This window comes from Nematolebias whitei, chromosome 6, assembly GCF_014905685.2.
Source record: "Nematolebias whitei isolate Nwh7 chromosome 6, NemWhi1, whole genome shotgun sequence".
NCBI lineage: Eukaryota > Metazoa > Chordata > Actinopteri > Cyprinodontiformes > Rivulidae > Nematolebias > Nematolebias whitei.
The window spans coordinates 42,940,500-42,946,554 of record NC_056503.1 but is presented as its reverse complement, the minus strand read 5'-3'; positions in this window follow the sequence as shown (position 1 = coordinate 42,946,554).

The window sequence follows — 6,055 nt, the reverse complement described above, 5'->3', positions numbered from 1 at the left end:
ATCCATCCATCCATCCATCCATCCATCCATCCATCCATCCATCCATCCATCCATCCATCCAAAATAATGCATCTATTCTGCCTCTCATTTTGAAAGTAACCATGTGTCACCATTCATCACAATGACTTAGGCTGTTGAAAATTGTACATGAAGATGCATCTAGCTGTTATGGTTGTACTTACTGGATTTTGTGCCTTGATAAAACTCTTAAAAATTCATCCCTAAAGCAGATTTTGATATGATGTATTTGGGGTTATGCTTGGTTTACTGGCAGGTGTGCCAGCTGATAGGATGGCCTCTTGTCACAATTGAGTGTCACCCTCACCACCTTTATAAAAAATAAGATTTTCGAGCAGACGGGTCATTTTTCTGCAGACTGGTCAGGCCATATCCTGCTGTTGGAAGCGTGACGGGGAGTAATGTGGAAAAATGCAGCACACACAGACTTAAAATTGCCAATGATTGCTTAAAGTTCAGTTCAGGGTTATTATTTGACTCTTTTCCCTTAATATTTGTGCTCACTTTCTGTGCTCTGCAGAGACAAATGATACGTGGCCAGGAGGTCTGGCACTCCGACCCTAAAGTATCACTCAGCGAATAAACATGTGGCTCAATTGTACAGTTGAGTCAGCAACATATACAACATCTCACCTGCCATGACTGTTGTTGTGCTGCCAACTAAAAATATAGCCAAACGAGTCCACGTGGGAATGTTATTTATGTGTAAATGGAGCAGGCAGAATTATCTTGCTGGTAAAGAAAGTTATTTAGAGCAAAGAATAAACAATTTCATTGGGCGACAAGAAAAATAAGAAATTAAAGACCTAACATTTGTTGAAGAAATGTACTCGCTGGCTTTAATGAGAGTTTTAAACTAAGCTCTTCTCGTGGTGGTGAATGACAGAGTTGTAGCTGTTTTATTAAACGTTAAAGTAACAATATGAACATCTTGTAATATCTCTTGTGATCTTGTATGATGTGGTAAAGCTTAAAGCATGTGTTGGGAATGACTCAGGTTCTAGCTAACCAAACTTTAACTTTGTATCTGTAAAGTTCACTGAGGTATAGCTATTTTCTTATTGTCAATTAGCTGTGGCAACCGTCTTAAATTGGATTGATCCAAAAGTGAATGCATTGTAGAAACAACAGATAACATTTACTTTTAACAGACTTGACTCCAACAGGTAGCCTAACACCAAGATTTTAAAACACTACACAATATATTGTGCTTTAAGTATGTGTCAGAAATTATGCCCAGCTACAACCACAAGTTTTTAGACAATAACAGAAAATTATATTAAAATAATATCTGTAAAAGTTGTCTGAGTTATAGCCAATTCTTATTTTTCATGTTCAGTTATCTGTGGCAGCCATCTTTAATGGGGTTGAGTTTAAATATCAGTCAGTTGTGGATGTACATCCAGTGGGTATTTTCTAAAACCTTTATTAAAATCCATCTAGTTTGTCATGAAATATAATATAATAATAATAATGTCATCACAATGTCAGCACTGTGTGTTTCCATACAATGGTGAAATTAGTCTCAGCATGTAACCCATCCACCACTGGGTGGTGCAGTGGGCAGCTATTGAGGGCGTCAGGGGGGTCATTTTGGGGATGATGTGTGCTGCCCAGAGACACCACGTGATATGCAGTGACTGGGGATCGAACCTGGGACTTTCGGGTCCCAAGCCGGCTGCCCTGCCTCTACACCATCTCGGCCCCCATATCATGTTAACCGAGTTAATTCTAATAGTTAATGGAACAATTTAAATGCAGACATATTGTGAACAACACACTCAGAGTGCAGAGTGACGCTCTGTCTCAGCGCCCACCACACCAAGTTGTATCTTAATATCTGTAAAACTGACAAAGTAATGGTGATTTTTGTTTGCTAAAATCGCTTTGCTGTGGCAGCCATCTTCAGATCAACTCCAGAAGCTAATCAATTTTAAATGTTCAACAAATTATTACGTTTTGAAAGTTACACGAAGAAGGGAAATCTGAGATTGCCATAATTGTATGTTCCCATACAATGGCTAAATTAGTTCTCTGCATTTAATCCATCACACGTGAGCTATACACAGGTGGAGCAGGGGGCAGCTATTTAAGCGCCTGGGGAGCAGTTAGGGATTAGGTGTCTTGTTCAGAAACACCATGACATGTGGGAATGGCTGGAAGTCGAACCGCGACTTTCTGGTCCCAAATCGGCTGCCCTACCTTGGCCCAATACACCAAGAAAATACGTTTTCTCATTTTTGGAATTTTAGCTAAAGATTCAGACAAACAACCACACATACACACACACACACACACACACACACACACACACACACACACAGGTGTGGGCACGGTTTCACTAATCCGTCCGTCCATCCATCCATCCATCCATCCAGCCATTATCTTTACCCGTTTATTCCATTTTGGGTCACGGGGGTCGCTGGTGCCCATGTCCAGCAATCACTGTGCGAGGGGCGGGGTACACCCTGGATGGGTCGCAAGTCCATCACAGGGCCACATAGAGACAAACGAGACAAACAAACATTCACTCTCTCACTCACACCTAGGGACAATTTAGAGTTACCAATCAGCCTAACATGCATGTTTTTGGACTGTGGGAGGAAACCGGAGCACCCGGAGAAAACCCACGCATTGCCGGAGAGAACATGCAAACTCCACCCAGAAAGGCCCCTGGACCGGGGTTTGAACCAAGGACCTGCTCGCTGAGAGGCAGCAGCTCTACCAGTTGCGCCACCGTGCTGCCCGGTTTCACTAATCCGCTAACGGCTAATAGCAAAAATAACTTTTTGTTTAGCAAATTAGCATTTTTTGGTAACTTTGGAAACTTTTAGCAGAGCAATTACCTCCCCTAAATTAGGTACTGCTAACTTTAAGTCCAATAACAAAATTCACACATTTGTTCCTGTCTGCTGTGAGCGTGTCTCAAAGAGTCCGTTAAGCACCCTATTGGCTGACTACGTGTACACATGATGAGATGTGATTGGTCGACGCAGCAGCAGCTAACTGAACACCATTCTCTCCAGTTTTGAGTTGTGTTCGCCGAGTGAAACACATATACACAAACACAAAAACCTGAACAGTCTTCGTCATAAAACTGACCAAAAACAAGAACATACTGATCATTATCCTCTTAAAAAAAAAGCTGTTTGTGTCATAAAATGTGTACTTCTATAAAACGGTATGTGTAGGATGCACAGTGAAGCTCGTCCGCCTCAAAGGTGTCAATGGTTTTCTTCAGCTCATTCATATGTATGTGTGGAACATGGAAAGGTGGTTTGAATACAGAAACAGCATCTTGTTTCTGCAGGTTTGTTGTCAACATTTGTTTGATAAATTGCTTGTGCTGTCTGTTTTCCAAATTTATATATATATATATATATATATATATATATATATTTACTAGGAGATAATGGGCTGTCTTGGCTTCTGCACAAACAATACTAACTTGGAAAATTGATACAAGTCCATTTTTGTGTTTTGGTTGTTTGTCCATCACTTTGTTATTTTAGAAACTCTACCTTCATAAACAGGCAGTGATACAGAGATCTGTGGAGACAGAGGTAAAGAATATCAACCCTCAGAATAATCTTTGGCATCCTCAGTCTGCAGTCAGCTCATAGATTGTCAACAGTATAAGCTTAAATTTAATTATCCAAATATTACATTGATTCAATTTCCTTGTTCATCTGTCATTATAATATTATGCCCATGACTTGTAGTGTAGTCCCTAACAGATAGATTTATAGAAATATACTATTGTCCATAAAAACATAAATATTTTAGGAACAAAAATGCAGTGTTGGATATTTTCTAATAATTCAATATGAAATGAAATGTAATAAAAACATCTAATACATAATCTGGGAAGCAATACGTAACATATGTCCTGATGCATGCTCAATAATCGTAACTTGAATACGTAACATAGCCTTAAAGTACTCGATACTTACTTGATATGTTCCATGTACCTTGTACTTATCTGTATGTACCATGTACTTACATGGAGAGTAGGTGATACACATTTGGTAGTTGCCTAATGATTGTTGGGTACACACCTGATATGTACCTGATGTGTACCAGTACACAACTGGTGCTTACTTGATATGCACCTAGTACACATGTTGTACCTAACTGGTATGTGCTGAGCACCTATCTGGTCCCTACCCAATACTTCTCTGGTATGTACCAGGGACATAACTAGTACTTTTCTATTCTGTATTGAGTAAGTACCTGGATACCTGATATGTAGCAGGTCAACGCCACATAGATATGTACCAGGTACAAAACTTTTACATACCCAGCAATTATCGTATTTATTTTGTATTACTACCTAAACATTTTTTGTTTAATTAACAGAAAACTACGTTGGGGATGTTTCTTAAAAAAGCCAATCTTAACATCTTGAGCTCGACTCGATATATATTCCACACCTATTAAAAAAAAAAAAAAAACTCTTCTCAACTTCAGACTTTTCCCATCTATTTATCAGCGACTCGACCGTTTGAAGTGATGGATTTGTGCAACCATTTCCTATTCTTCAGGCTGTACAAATATTCAGTAGTATAGTCTCCATTTTTTAAGAGTGACTTATCAAAAAGGTTCCACAGAAACACATAAAGGTGCCCTGCAGCACACATTTGAATGCAGAACTTTCCGGCCTCTTTTCCTTGTATCAAATGGTAGTATTTATCACTCAGCATGCAGCCCAACTTTTTCTTCCCTTTTTATGTTGGTGCTGCACATTTTCATACAGTCACACTGGTGTTGATTTCTCTACCTCTTCTGGATACATGCAAGGACCTTTTTTTTCTGAACATTTAAATGCAGTAAGTGGCTTAAAATTTCGACAGGAAAACCAATTAATCGGCCTGCTCGAGTTCTGTTTCCTAATTAATTCATAGTAAGAAACCATTGAGCTTATTATAGTACAACATTTAGGACAGGGGGGTTTCCAGGCACATGTGGCCCATTTTGATTTTAAAAAATATATTTGAAATGCGAGAAATTACATGTAGGTGCAAGTTTTTATACAGTAGTGTAAATGAAGACGTGTGAGCCAACTTAACTACACGTAGCATTCCCTGAAAGAATGTATACCAGCTGCTGTTTTTCATGCCAGTTTTAGGCTAAAATAGTCTTGTTTTGAGAAATGACAGACTTTTTTTTGATAAAACCTTGGTCCAAACCATTTTGGTCAAATCTCATTCAATATAGGCAAGATGTTACACTTAGCGTATGTGGTGTGAAGGACACAAATGTGAGCTCAATATCTGTGTCTTTTTTAAATTTATTTATTACAGGTATTCTCATTGAGTCACGATGATTCATTTTCAAGGGAGACATGTTTGGGAACAGATGGTTAAGGATCTTGTTCAAGGGCCCAGAGTGGGGCAATTTAGTGGAGGCAGGTGTGGGTGTTTCACCATTTCCACCTATATTTTGATGTTGTCGGTCCAGAGAGTCCAACCAGCGACTTTCCAATCACAGGCCCACCTTTTCTAACCTCTGCACCACTTCTCTCCTGTAAAATTGACTGAGTTATTGCCATTTATTGTCTTTTTAAGGTCAGCTGCCTGTGGCAGCCATCTTGAATAGTGCTGACTTTAAACGTTAAACAGCTATAGATTTTTATTTATTTTTTGTAAATAATAGTCCTTTGCTACTTGGTGGTTCATTTTTCGCGGACTCGCTCTATTGCGGTTTTTCAAAATAAGATTGGAAATGACACAAATGGCTGATTGATGGATGAGATGCACGATCAGCATGGAATTTTTATTTAAAATACATTTATAGCTTAGCACCTGCTGCACCTGTGTGCAGCCCACAGTTGCAGGAGAAGCCTCTTCCTGCAGCGTGTCATATCTCCGCTCTGCAGCAGAGAAGTGGGCGTGGCCAAGAGCACTGGCAAGTGGCAGAGAGAGCACTGGCAGGTGGCAGAGAGCTGAGATCATTACATGCTGTGCTCTTTTAGAGCTTTAGACTTTAAAAACATTGTTTAGAATATTGCAAGTGTGGGAAGGGTTTAAAACACCTA